Source organism: Orycteropus afer, unplaced genomic scaffold (genome assembly GCF_000298275.1).
Source record: "Orycteropus afer afer isolate SDZICR_OR568_19922 unplaced genomic scaffold, OryAfe1.0 scaffold00161, whole genome shotgun sequence".
NCBI classification, from domain to species: Eukaryota; Metazoa; Chordata; class Mammalia; order Tubulidentata; family Orycteropodidae; genus Orycteropus; species Orycteropus afer.
The window spans coordinates 6,985,783-7,001,455 of record NW_006921748.1 but is presented as its reverse complement, the minus strand read 5'-3'; positions in this window follow the sequence as shown (position 1 = coordinate 7,001,455).

Genomic DNA, 15,673 nt, shown 5'->3' with positions numbered 1-15,673 from the left:
CCTGTGTCAGTCAATATTTTGCTCATAGAATCTGTCAATATTACAACTCAAATCTTGATTTTTTTCTTCAGTTCTTTCAGCATGAGAAATGTCAAGTATTCTCCCCAGTTGGCTTTCTAACTCCAGGTCTTAGCATGTTGTTGTTAAGTGCCGTCAAGTCGTTTCCGACTCATAGCGACCCCATGCACAACAGAACAAAACACTGCCCAATCCCGCGCCAGCCCCACAACCCCTGCTATACTTGAGCCCATCATTGCAGCCACCGTGTCAATCCATCTCGTTGAAGGCCTCCCCCTCTTTCGTCGACCCTCCACCCTACCAAGCATGACATCCTTCTCCAGGGAATGGTCTCTTCTTACAACATGACCAAAATAGGTGAGATGAAGTCTGGCCATTCTTGCTTCCAAGGAGCATTCTGGCTGCATTTCCTCCAGGACACATCTGTTAGTTCTTTTAGCAGTCCACGGTACTTTCAGCATTCTTCGCCAGCACCACAACTCAAAAGCATCAACTCTTCTTCGGTCTTCCTTATTCATTGTCCAGCTCTCACATGCATACGAGGCAATTGAAAATATCATGGCTTGTGTCAGGTGTACCTTAGTCCTCAAGGAGATAACCTTGCTCCTCAGCACTTGAAACAGTTCCTTCACAGTTGACTTTCCCAATGCTACACGTCATCTAATGTCCTGACTGCTCCTTCCGTTGGCATCGATTGTAGAACAAAGCAACGTGAGTTCTTTGACAATCTCAATCTTCTCTCCATTTATTGTGATGCTGCTCATTGGTCCAGTTGTGAGGATTTTTGTTTTCTTTATGTTGAGATGTAATCCATACTGCAGACTGTATTCTTCAACCTTCATCAGTAGGTGCCTTAAGTCATCCTCACTTTCAGCAAGCAAAGTTGTATCGTCTGCATATCTCAGGTTGTTAGTCTGCATATCTCAGGTTGTTAATGATTCTTCCTCCAATCCTGATACCACGTTTTTCTTCATATAGTCCAGCTTCTTGGATTATTTGCTCAGCATATAGATTGAATAAGTGTGGAGAAAGAGTACAACCCTGACGCACTCCCTTCTTGATTTTAAACCATGTAGTGTCCCCTTGTTCTGTTTGAACGACAACCTCCTGGTCAAGGTACAGATTCCTCATGAATACAATCAAGTGCTTGGGAATTCCCATTCTTCTCAATGTTATCCATCATTTGTCATGATCCACACAATCAAATGCCTTTGCATAGTCAATAAAACACAAGTAAACATCTTTCTGGTATTCTTTGCCTTGAGCCAAGATCCATCTGACAACAGCTATGATATCCCTTGTTCCACGTCCTCTTCTGAATCCGGCTTGAACCTCTGACGTTCTCTGTCAATATACTGCTGCAAACATTTCTGAATTATCTTCAGTAAGATCTTACTTGCATGCAATATTAATGATACTGTTCTATAATTTCCACATTCTGTGGGTTCACCTTTCTTTGGAATGGACACAAATATGGATCTCTTCCATATTTGCATATTTCCTTTTAATACGTTACTCTGTCTTCTCAAGCCATCTTTTGAAATCTGTTTGATTGTTTCCTTAATGAAGTACTTTAGCTACTCTGCATTTGGCAATTTGTCTTTCTCTGGTGACTTGCATGTCGATATGATGCTGGAAGATATGCCACTAGTATTTCAAATGCCAGAATTCCCAGGGTGAAAAGGTTTCAGAAGAGCTTCTTAGACTAAGACAAACCAAGAGGAATGACCTGGTGACCTACTGCTGAAAACATTGGTCACTGAAACTTTTATGAATACTAGCAGAACATTGTCTGACATAGTGCCAGAAGATGAGCTCCTCAGGTTAGAAAGCACTCAAAATATGACTGCAGAAGAACTGCCTCCTCAAATTATTGTTGACTATAATGATGTTGATAAAGCTTCCCAAACCTTCATTTCCAAACGTGGCACAACTCATTTGGAATTTGAATGTATAAAGTATGAATCTTGGGAGATCAAAAGTTGTCAAAAATGAAATGGAACACTTGAAGATTGATATCCTAAGCATTAATGAGCTGACATAGATTAGTATTGACCATTTTGAATCAGATAATCATATGATATACTATGTAGGAAAGACAAATTGAAGAGCAATAACTTCACATTTATTGTCAAAAAGAAGTTTTCAAGATCTATCTTGAAGTACAACACTGTAGTGATAGAATAGTAAACATACATGGAAGACCAGGTAGTAGGACTATTATCCAAATTTATGCACCAATCAGTAATGCCAAAGATGAAGAAATTGAAGATTTTTGTAAACTTCTGCAGTCTGAAATTGATGAAACATGCAATCAAGATGCACTAATATTTACTAGTCCTGGAAAAAAAGAAGGATCAGTAGTTGGAAAACATGACCTTAGTGATAGAAACAACATTAGAGATTGCATGATAGATTTTGCAAGACCAATGACCTAGTCAATGAAAATACCTTTTTCCTTCAACGTACATGACGACTATACATGTGGACCTCACCAGACAGAATATGCATGAATCCAGTCAACTACATCTGTGAAAGAGACAATGGAGAAGTTAATATCATCAGTCTGAACAAGACCAGGGTCAACTATGGAAGAGACTATCAATTGTTCACATGTAAGTTCAAGTTGAACCTGAAGAAAATATGAACAAGAGCCAAAGTACAAACTTGCACATTCCCCATTTGAATTTAGAGATTATCTCAAGAATAGATTAGATACAGTGAACACTAAAGACTGAAGACAAGATAAGTTGTAGGATGCCATCATAGATATCGTACATGAGTAAAGCAAAAGGTCATTAAAAAGACAGCAGAGAAAGAAAAGACTATAATGAATCTCAGAAGAGACTCTGAAACTTGTTTTTGAAACATAGAGTAACTAAAGTGAACAGAAGAAAGATGCGATAAAAGAGTAAGGAGATAATCCTTATATATTTCAAAAGTCCTTGAAACTTTATTATATTACAATTATGGATAATAAAATAATGACTCAAGAATAATGTTGAATTAGGCCTACTATTCATAACTTAAGAAAGTAATTATGTATGCATTGCATCTAATATCACATATATTTAAATAAGAATGATTTAGGTGTGTCTAATAAACATGTTTAGTAGAATCATTTGTTCCTCCAGTACAGTAAGTATGATACATTTCCCTTTACTTTTCTGGTATAGAGTTAATTTGGCCTAAGAACTTTAAAGAATACTCATGGTAGATTTATGGATTTAATTAAAAGAACAGATTAATAATTGACTCCACATCAGGGTTACTTGGAAGATAATTTTAAATGAATCGGAGGACTGGGCTTTCCAGAAATCCCTCATGTTATGTTATGAAGTCATTTAATATTAGTGTTAAAATATAAGCACCTAGAAGATAAGCTTAAAAAATTGTTTTTCCAAGCATTTTTTATCATCACTCTAGAATTTCCTGAAACTGCATGAGGTTTCAAAACCACAGATTTCCTTTTCTTGTGCTTCCTTTCCCTTCCTTCCTCTTCCTTTCTTCTGTCCTGTTCGCTCTCTCTCTCTCTCTCTCTCTTTCTTTTTCAACTACTATATTATACCTATTTTTAAAGATTTTATCAGGTTTCCATTGCCAGCTAGGGTAAATCTAACTTTGAGAAAACAAGAATAGATAAAATTGTGAAATCAAATGTTTGAGAAAAATTGGAGCAATGAGATAAAATTTTAAAGCACATATTTGAAATCATAAAACTTACAACAACAGCAAGAAGGAAAAACAAGGGGAAGAAGTGCATGGAGATGATCATAAATTTATATAAAAACAAAACAGAAAAACAAATCAAACACACTACCACTGAGTCAATTCCTACTCATAGCTACATTATAGGACAGAGTAGAACTGCCCCATAGGGTTTCCAGTCTTTACAGAAGCACTGCCACGTCCTTCTGCCATGGAGAAGCTGGTGGGTTCAAATCAACTTTTTGGTTATCAGCCAAGTGATAACCACTGTGCAACCAGAGCTATAGGTTTTATGTTGTCCCAGCCGCTGATATACTGTTATATCTGTCACACTTGAAGCTCATTCTAATGAGTACTTTTATTCAATACTGGAATAGAGATTCCAACATGTGTCTATTGGTTCAGATTCAGTAATTTTTATGCCACCACGTGAAATGCTTAAAATTCAGACCCTTTGAGAAAGGGATTGAAGACAAATATTCTACCCGAAAAAGTAAAGAGCAACCCCATGAAATCATCCTGAGTTCAGTTCTCTTTACTCTTCTGTGCTAGGAATCTGATTGGCTGTCTGGGCAGTTTCATGCTGTTAGCGTGGTGCCTAAGGCACTTGACTGCAAACCAGAAGGCTGGCGGTTCAAATCCACCAGCCACTCCTCGGAAGGAAGGTTGCCAATCTAGTTCCATAGTGATACTGCTTCGGAAACCGAAGGAGGGGTCGCTATGAGTTGGGCCTACTCGACGGCACGTAACAACAACAACAAGGACTTTATTCCTAACTGAGCTCTGGTGGCATAGTGCCTAAGGCATTTGACTACTAACCAGAAGACTGGCGGTTCAAACCCACCAGCCACTCCTGGGAAGGAAGTTTGGACAATCTAATTCCATAGAGATACCTCCTCAGAAACCCAAGGAGGGGTTGCTATAAGTTGGACCAACTCAATGGCAGTGAGTTTTGGCTTTGGTTTTGGTTTATTCCTAACTGCGCACTGTGGTGGTTCAGTGGTAGAATGCTTGCCTTCCATGTGGAAAACTCAGGTTTGATTCCCGGCCAATGCATCTTATGTGCAACCACCACTCCTCTGTCAGGAGAGGTTTGGGTTTTGCTATGATGCTGAATAAGTTTCAGCAGAGCTACCAGACAAAGTTGGACTAGAAAACAAAGCCTAGCAATCTACTTCTAAAATTCTGCCAATGAAAACTCTATACATCACATTTCTTACCATTGTGCATGGAGTTGCCATGAGTTGGGGACAGCTCAATGGCAGCTAATAAAAGCTGTCACAGTGTAAATGATATTGAACTTGTATTGCAGGGATTAGGTTGCAAGAGCCGGCTCAGCTTCACAGTAAATATATATTAAATATCCATGAGGTTTTATTGATGAATATTTTCATCAATTTGAAGAATCATATAAAGTATAATAGCTACTAATATCTATCTGGGAGCTCTGGTAGCATAGTGCCAAAGCACTTGACTGCTGACCAGGAGGCTGGCGGTTCAAACCCACCAGCCACTCCTCGGAAGGAAGGTTGGGCAATCCTACTTCTGTAGTGATAACTGCCTCGGAAACCCAAGGACAATATCTATCTATATTATATAACAAATTATATAGATTATATAACAGAAATGAAATGATAGATATTAAGAAGTTTTAAAATTTATAATTTATTTTTTAAATTTTTATCAAATATAATCTATCAATATCATGACTTTGTTTTCTACACTTGAGCCAAAATTTAATGAAATTCCTCAAGGTCTTCCATGAAGTGCCTAAGGCACTTGACTGCTAACCAGAAAGCTGCCGGTTCAAACCCATCAGCCAATCCTTGGAAGGAAGATGGGGCAATCTACTTCTGTAGTGATACTGCCTCAGAAACCCAAGGAGGGGGTCGCTATGAGTCAAGTCCGACTCAACGACACATAACAACAACAAGAAGTGAGAGCTATGTGGGAAAGAGGACCCATTGAACTGATTTCTTCATAGAATGTTCTTCACGCTTGTTTGAGAGTTTCCAGAGATACCACCTCTGATTTCTAAGAAATCCCTGAATCTGTGTGCCTGTTTCCTCAAGAGCTAGGCATGGAGCTACCTCTGCAAACCGGCTCTTTATGACATCTGTTTCGGTGAACACAGTTGGCTTTCCCTAATGACACCAGCCTTCACAGTGATGAGGATACTTTTTTTACTGGTGCATCTTTACCCTAAGCTCTGGTGGTGAACTTAGTTTTACTCATTGAAGGCTATAATCTTCTATGTGAATTTACTGACTGTTTAAGGACCACAGAATGGAAGTTCAGAAGAATCATTTGTGTCTACTGCACTGTTCCAAGATGAACCCTGGCTTGACTATCAGGGTATTTCAACCCTACCACCACCGCTGCCACCACCACCCTACACCAGAAAACACCCATATGCATCCTCTGTCACAGGAATTACCTGAGCTCTCTCATATTTCAGTACCTATGTGCATCAAATTTAGTTGGAATAAAGCAGAAAATTTCCCTTAAGTTTCATCTCCTTAAATCCTCATTTTCTGTGTTAACCTCTTCTCAGACTGGCTGACAGATGTAAAATCTATTCTTTTCTGACTACTTCATCTCACTTTCAATTGTGTTGCCCTGACTCTTCGGTATCAACAAAACACACCCACTATATTCCAAGAAATGTATACAATTCTTAAAGTCTGGGTTCATTGTTATTCATGTTAACTCTGCATACATTTATCCATTTTGGGTGGGTAAATTTACAAGCTAACTAAATCATTCATAGTGGTAAAATGACTGGATTATGTTATATCAGCTGTTAATCAGTTAGTGAAGAGCAGGGGCCTGTGGGAATGAAATTGGGTTGGACATGTCCAGGGGAATGGAGGCGCTGCTCCAGATACACAGCAGAAGCTCAGGGGAGTGAGGGACTCTTGCAGAGGAAAAGAAATGTAGTTGAATTTATGAGCAGCAAGTACAAATGAAGAGCTGCTGAAGACTGAATTCCCTGTCCAGTCATTCTATTTAAGTCTACCCTGGGAAGTCAGCATGCTTCTCCAAAACATGAGAAGAAAGCAGGGAAGGGGAAATAATTGAACCAGCCATAGGAACAGCTAATGCAGACACTCGAAGAAAATTTCCATTTCTTTGTGAAAAAAGAAAAAAGAAAAAAAAAATCCTTAAAAATAACTTGAACTTAAAGCTAAAATCAGTTTTAACATTAATTCCAATCAATCTCCTTATTCAATTCATAATGAAATTAAGGACCATAAAGCTCATGTAACCGATCTAATGATATGTTGTTTGTTGTTGTTGTTTTGTGCCGTCGAGTCGGACCCAACTCATAGCGACCCCTCCTGGGGTTTCCGAGGCAGTATCACTACAGAAATAGATTGCCGCATCTTCCTTCCGAGGAGTGGCTTCATTATTTCAGAACCCTGATGAGAATCTTATCATCTAATTTGTCATGCATTGTTTTGCTTTATTTTGTCTTCCCTACCCCAGTATCCTACAGTCGATATGTGGCTGCATAATCTTTGTGATTTACATAAACAGATGAGGTAGGAATAGCAATGAGAAGGAAAGAAACTTTGATAGGATGTGAAGCCTTCTAACCCTTCAACGAATTTTGCTTTTAAGCTTTGTATTCAGGATTGATGTTTAAATCCCGAGGCTTGCCCTCCATCCCTTTCCTTCACCCACTCTCCTCCCTCCTTCACTCCTTCCTTTCTTCTCCCTTCCCTCTTTTCTAACACCTCTTCTTCTCATTTCTGTTACTCTTTCTCTTCCTCTCTCCTCTTTCTTTCTCTACTGATTTTTATTTATTTATTTATTTTGTTTTCCATTTAGCCTTCTTTCTCACTGAAATACCTTGGCTACTTTCTGTATAATTTATTGATAACTGATACATGGGGTCACTATGAGTCAAAATTGACTCTTTAACACCTAAAACAACAACAACCCATTGCCTGGCCCACTTTCTTTTTATTCAGATCTGTTTTTCACTCAATTGCAGCTGGTTGAGGGAGGAAAAGACTTAGTTGCGACAATACAATGAAAAGATTATGTGTCTATAATTATGAAATTTAGTGGAAATGACATCTCTGGGTTCATATAAAAGAGCTAATCTCATTCACTAATGGAATAGTTTAATCCTCATGTAAGATTTCATGGAAAACTAAGATATCAAAGCCTTTATTAATATGACAAATGAACTTCTCTTTTCATGCTTTTAAGCTTCATGCTCATTTTTCATTATCAATTTCTTAAAAAGTTCTCATTAACCAAATAGCTCTGTTTTCTTTTATTTGGTGAGTTCTCAAGATTCAATCACTATAGAGCCCCTTGACATTTCCTAAGAGAGATATGTCATAGTTTCTTTTTGCAATCTGGAAAAACAAAAAGGAGAGATTGCTAGTTAAAAGGAATATATTGAGTGTCAGTTTGGTTGCTACAGGATCTATTCAAGGAAATAGTGTGTGCTTTGTTAAATTGGTTGGGAAATTAGCAACCATATTTTAGTTCCTCACTGAATCCACTGTAAGTGAAAGAGGATTCTTGTTTTTTGGCAGATACAGGTAGAGATTCTAGCCACTCTAATTGTGGAATCCATTCCCTGCCACACTTTCCCCCAATTATGGAAAATTACAACCAAACTAGCTGCTGTCCAATCTGTTCGGCCTCATAGCAGCCCCATGTGTGTGCGTCAGAGGAGAACTGCACCCCATAATATTTCTCATGGCTGATTTTTCAGAAGTAAATCTCCAGGTCTTTCTTCTGAGGTGCCCTTGTGTGGACTCCAATCTTTCAGCAGATGAGCGCTCTAAGAGTTTCCACCACCCCGGGACTCCCAGTCTCTTCTTGTCTAGCCTAGTTGCTTATAAGCATATTACAACTACAAATTGATTTTAAAACAATATTCTAACTCAATACACATGAATCCTACAAGACAACTGGCAGAAAATTTACTCTTCTGTTAACATTCTGTATCCTCCCTAGAAAAATATCGGAATTACAGGAAGCAAGAGCCTTTGTCTCTTTAGTAATAGTCACGTTGAGGATAATATACATCCAGAGCCCCGCCTTCATCACGAGAAGAGGTCTCTCCAAGGCAGGGAATTCACTGAACGATATTATTGAGTCTTCTCACCTTTACTTGCCTTCAGACATTTTTCTTCTGAGGATTTAATTGTTTTTGGCTTTTGAAAGCATAGATTTCAGTTCCTTTTCTGCTCTGATGGATTTTCATCATGTCTCAAACCGATTAACTAGATGATTTTTAACTCATCCATATTAATAGACCTTTTATTACAGGTGAAGTCATTATGACTTGACACGGGCCACATACTTTTATAAAATTTTAATTTTCTATTATTCTTCTGCAGGTAGATAGGATGAGGCTCCTTTGAGAAATGGATATTGGGGGAACATGCAGGAAGAATGTGTTTTAAGATATGAAATTTTGTGTCTTCATAGCCAATACTGGGCCTCTTGTGTGTGTATGTGTGTGTATGAACATTCTGTACCCTTTACATACCTCTCTTATAGTATGTATTGCATGCTATTATCTACCTATTTATATCTCTATATTCCCACTGCCATGAAGTTGATTCTGATTCACAGCACCCCCCATTGGGTTTCTGAGGCAGTAATTATTTATGGAAGTAGATTGCCTCATCTTCATTCCATGGAGTGTCTGGTGGGTTTGAACTGCCAACCTTCTGTTTAGCAGTCAAATGCCTTAGGTGCTGCACCACCAGAACTCCTTATATCTCTATATACCTTCTATAAAAAATTCATGCTTCTGCTATTACAATCTCATGCTTCCCATTCAATACTAGCTGTGGAATAGAAATGAGTCATCTTATCTTTAATAAGTAGCATTACTGTGAATTTCATCTCATTTCCCAGAGCAGGTCCTCTATCCTTTTAAACCCTTCCAAGCATTCCAGGGATATCCAGAGTTGCTTTTGCCACTTTAAGATGTTTGTCTTTTTTTTTTTTTTTTTCCCCTTTCCTATTCTGACCATAGGAGCTCTGGTAGCATAGTGCCTAAGGTACTTGACTGCTAACCAGGAGGCTGGCAGTTCAAACCCACCAGGCACTCTTCGGAAGGAAGGTTGAGCAATCTACTTCTGTAGTGAAACTCCCTCGGAAACCCAAGGAGAGGTCACTATGAGTCGGGTCCAACTCTACGGCACATAACAACAACAACAATAACAGTCTGGCCGTGATTGATGAACACCTCTACCTAAGGACCTGTAAGCTCTTTCCATTCCATAGCCTGAGTCTTCCCATCAAGCCACCATCAAGCTATCCTTGGGCACTGCCACTGAGCATTAGATCCTCCATTGCTTCAGTCTGGAATGCTGCTAATGTCCAGGCACGTGGTGCCCAATGTCCACCCTCACTTGCTGTTGAGTCAGTTCTGGTCCATGGCAACACTATATATGTCAGAGAAGAACTGTGCTTCTGGAGTTTTCAATTGTTGATATTTTGGAAGTAGATCACTAGGTCTTTCCTCCAAGGCATCTCTGGGTACACTCCACTCTCCAACCTTTCAGTTAGCAGTCCAGAGCTTTAACTGTTTCCATCACCCAGGAACTCCTCCAGGTGTCTAACACACACTGAGTCCATCCAAGGGTGGAGAGGATGGAAGTGTGCATTTTTAACTCATCTCCCAGTGTCTCGAAAAAATCTATGACATATTGGTTTTACTTGGAGATATTTTTCTCCATGATATTGAAACACAAAACCTAGTTTGAATGCATGTAAAATATGTACATGGTGCTGTAAAAAGAACTTTAATTATTCTTGGCCCATTGTTTTCTCTGACCCCTTCTCCCTTCAAAATATTTTTCAGCATTTTACCCAAATTCTCTTTGTTCCTTGTTGATTTATTCAAATAATTGCTTATGGTATTTTTCATTAATACCAGATCCTTTGAGAAATATCTAAATCTCAGCTATTGATACAATTCTGAGTCAAGCTGAGATATCCTTATATGTGAAGATATTTACATACCTGTCTCCTTCCCAAGAACAGAAAGTTGCCCTATTTATCTCCATATTATCAGTAGTGTGTCTGGCACATAGAAGATGCTTAATTAGCATTTGATTTTTGATTAAGTCCTAAGAACAGACAAGAGTTGCTTTAATTCATTGTTTTCACCTACATCAATTTATATAAGTGACATTTAGCACCCTTGCCAATTACTCAAGTAGACAATTATTTTTATTTTTTAAGTCACTGGGTAGTACCTAAGGCACTTGACTGCTAACCAGAAGGCTGGCGGTGCAAACCCACCAGCCACTCCTCAGAAGAAAGTTTTGGCAATCTACTTCTGTAGTGATACTGCCTCAGAAACCCAAGGAGTGGTCACTATGAGTGGATCCGACTCGATGGTACATAACAGTTGATTTGAAGTATAAAAAAAAACTAGGAAACTTATTGCTGCATGATAAGGGGTCCTGGTTTTATTATTTCTGCTGCATATTTTTTTTGTGTGAACTTGGCAAAACATATTTTTTCTGGAGCTATATAGAAATTCATGGGTGGTAAAAACAGTTAAATGATCAACTATTTACCAAAAAGTTTCTGGCTCAAACCCATTTAGAGGCACCTCAGTAGAAAGGCCTAGTGATCCAGTGGGCCTAGAATAATAGCCAGAACTGAAGCACAAGGTTGAAGGGCTTTCACCAAGCCCCTAGAACTGGCACTCTGAATTCAGACTAATAACCTCCTAAACTGTTAGAGAATAAATTCATGCTTGTTAAAACCATTCACATTCACTTGTGGGATTTCTGTTATAGCAGCACTAAAAAACTAAGACAAATACTAAGGAAAGGAAACAATAAATTTAAGAGAAACTAAATAACTAAACGTTAAAACACATTGCATTTGTGCTGGTTGGAAGATGGTTTTGTACCTGTAACCCACATGTTTGTTCCCTCTAGCATCTTAATGTCTGAAAAACTAGGTGCAGCAGTTTGAAGCAGGGATTCTGGGCTGTCAACAACTCATTGAGTTGGAGAAAGACAGATTTAGTGGAGAAGGAGGAAAATAGGTGAGGAGGAGAGGCAGGGTAAACAGCCGGGAAGAATAAAAATAAATGAACCTGTGTCACAGTGTGCAAGCCGGTGGGATGGAATAACAGAGAATTCTCTAAGCAGTGAAGCAGGGACAGTAGGAAGCCGACAGCAGCTCCAGAGACTTGGACTGCTCACAGTGGAGGCATCTGTCGGTAACCTTGGGAACTGTGCTGAGTTCCAACTCTAAATCCTCTTCACAACAGAGACCTGTATTCACATTCCCAACAGTGATTCATCAACGCAAAGAAAACTGTAGAGCAAGCCAGCACACTTGAATTAATAACCAAAAAATGAAGTTTGCCAGCTCCACCTTTGCAAAAATATTTAAACATAAACTCAAGGCAAAACAAATCAATACATAACTAACAGTTAAAAACTACAACTCCAAAATGTCTAGGGAACAACAGGCAACCTCAAATAATAATAATAATAATAATAATAATAAACAGGATAAGACAGTAAAAACAAAATCCCAAGCAAAAATCTCATCAAACATGGAGGAAGAGGAAGCAATATAATTATCTGAGAAGGAATTTAGAGATATGTTTATAGAATTCTACAAAAGATTAAGAAAACCTCAAACAGAACCAAGGGAAACACAGATAGTACCCTGGAAGAACTCAGGAAAACCATTCAAGAACAAAATAACAAGATTAATACACAATCAGAATGCATACAAAAATAGCAGTTATAAATCCAGAAGATGAATACTAAAATTACAGAATTACACAACACAGTAGAAGCACAGAAGAATAGACTAGAACTGGCTGAAGAACACATTTCCCAACTTGAAGATAAATCCCTTGACAAAAGCCTGTATGAAGGTAAATTAGAATAAGACTTAAGAGAAATGAAGAGAACCTACGAGTTATATAGGATGGCGTGAAAAGGAAGAACATATGGCTCATTGGAATAGAAGAACAAGAAGAGGTAGAAAAAAAAAACCTGAAAATTGTGGAAGACTTGCTAACAGAAAATTTTCCACATATCATGAAGGAAGAGTAGCTATTTGTCCAAGAACCTGAATGAAGCCCTTAAAGGATAGATCCCAAGAGAAAGTCACCAAGACGTATCATAATCAAACTCTCCAATACCAAAGACAAAGAAAGAATCTTGTGAGCAGCCCAGGAAAAAGAAATGTCACCTACAGTGGACAAGAAGTTAGGCTGAATTCTGATTACTCAGCAGAACCCATTCAAGCAAGAAGGCAATGGGACAGGATATATAAAACACTGAAGGAAAAGAACTTTTAACCAAGAATTCTATATCCAGCCAAATTGTCCATCAAATATGATGGAGAAATCAAGTCACTCCCAGACAAACAGAAATTAAGGGGTTTTGTGAAAATCAGATCAATCCTACAGGAAATGTTTAAGGAAGTCCTTTCAATAGAGAACCTACAACAGAGAACAACAAATTAAAATCAGGACACGTGACATCAACAGTAAAACCAAGTCAGAAATAGATGCTCAAAATAAGCCCATAAAGCATTGTACATACACACACAAAAACAAAGAGACAGGGGAGTCAATCTGCACATGACACCAACAACAAAGCAAATCGAGGGAATAAAAGTTCTAGGTACAAATCTTCCAAATGGAGAAGAAAACAGGACAATGTCCTTATAGAACAGACTGTTCCAAAAATACAGACACAAGAATTCACTCCAAGCTAACCACAGAGAAAATAAACAATCCCCCTAAGCAAACCCAGAAAGAAGGAAAACATATGGGTTTAGTAAGCACAAAACAAACAGTAAAGAAGAAAGGAGAGGTAACACTTGCCAGCAAAATGAACTCAGAACAGAAAAGTACTTGCACCAAGGAAAACTCCAAAAATATGACAAAAAACACAATAGAATGACAGCAATCAATTCACACCTATCACTAATTACACTCATTGTGAATGGACTAAATTCACCAGTCAAGAGAAAGGAGTGGTAGAGTGGATAAGAAAAGAAGACCCATTGATATGCTGCCTACAAGAGACCCACCTTAGACACAAAGATAAAAAGAAATTAAAAGTTAAGGGGTGGAAAAAAATATATCAAGTCAACGGTAACCAAAAAAGAGCAGATGTGGCAAAATTAACTTCTGATAAAATAGACTCCTTGAAAGGAAGATTGGGCAATCTACTTCTGTAGAGATACCACCTTGGAAATGCAAGGAGGGGTCACTATGAGTCAGATCTGACTCGACAGCAGTGAGTTTGGTTTTGGTTTTTGGAAGGTGAAAAATAGCATAACGAAGCCGGTTCTTTGAAAAGATTAACAAAATTGAGAAACCACTGGCAAATCTAACAAAAGGAAAGAAAGAGAAGATGCAAATAACAAGAATAATAAATGAAAAGGACTTATCTCCAAAATCTCTAGAAAACTTCAACACCAAAACCAACACCAAAAAGACAAACAATCCAATTCAAAAAATGAGCAAGGGACATGAACAGACACTTTACTAAAGACAATATGCTGGCCCCAACAAACACATGAGGAATTTCTCATGTCACTAGCCATTAGAGAGATGGGAATCAAAACAACAATGAGATATCATCTCACCCCAGCAACAATAGCAAAGTTCAACAGGACAGAAAATAACAATTGCTGGAGAGACTGTGGAGAGATGGAACTCTTAACCAGGGAGCTGTGGTGGTGTAATGCCCAAGGCATTTGACTGCTAACCAGAAGGCTGGTGGTTCAAACCCACCAGCCACTCAGAGGAAGGAAGATTGGGCAATCTATTTCAGTAGTGATACTGCCTTGGAAACCCAAGGAGGGGTAGCTATAACTTGGATCCAACTCATGGTAGTGAGATTTTTTTTGGTATACACAGCGGGTGGGACTGTAAAATGGTACAACCATTGTGGCAAATGGTATGGTGTTTCCTTAAAAAATAGAAATGCCATTTGAACCAGCAATTCCATTACTGGCAATGTATCCTAAAGAGGTGAGAGACAGGACACAGACAGACATATGCACACCTATGTTCACTGCAGCACAATTCACTATAGCAAAGAGATGGAAACAACCTAAATGCTCATCAATAGTTGAATGGATAACCAAACTATGATGCATTCACACAGTGGAATACTTTGCTACATTAAAGAACAATGAAGAATAAGTGAATCATCTCACAATGTGGATGGACCTGGAGGACATAACGCTGAGTGAAATAAATCAATAGCAGAAGGATGAATAGTGTATGAGCCCATTACTGTACAAAGTCAAGAAGGGTTTGCTTAGGGAAGGGAACTCACTTGGTAGGCTATTGGGAGAGGGAGGGAAGAAGAGGGGAAAATTTCAGACTAGTTGAGGGCCACACACTGAGTTGGCTAAGGGGAGGGATGGTATGGAACAAGTCTGTGACCAGCATGATAACACTGGGGAAAGTGAGGACACTGAATTGTGCACATAAGATATAATACTGGTATATCCACAATACTGCAATACCATTAAACATTAAACACAAGGCTACAGATAAACACATGGACAACTGAGAAGATCAGATGGGGGTCAGTGAACAGGAATATACTCTAGACCAACGATAGAATTCAGCTGAGGGTAATCTTGCACGGATAGCACTGATACAAAATACCCACAATCGTTACAGAAGCAACAGAACACAGACAGAGCCATTCCTCATAGACAGCCAGACACTGTAGGAGAGAGATCCACTGGATCTGCTGACTCAGACTATAGTATTGGGAGACGCCAGACTCAATTGACACAACAAAATACACGAAAATCTTGTTCCACAACCTGCTTTGGTGAGTAGCGACTGGGGTCTTAAAAGCTTTCAAGTGGCCATCTAGGACAAAGTTATTGGTCTCCTATAGTCAGAAGAGAAAAAGAGTGAAGAAAACCAAGAGCGTTTGGA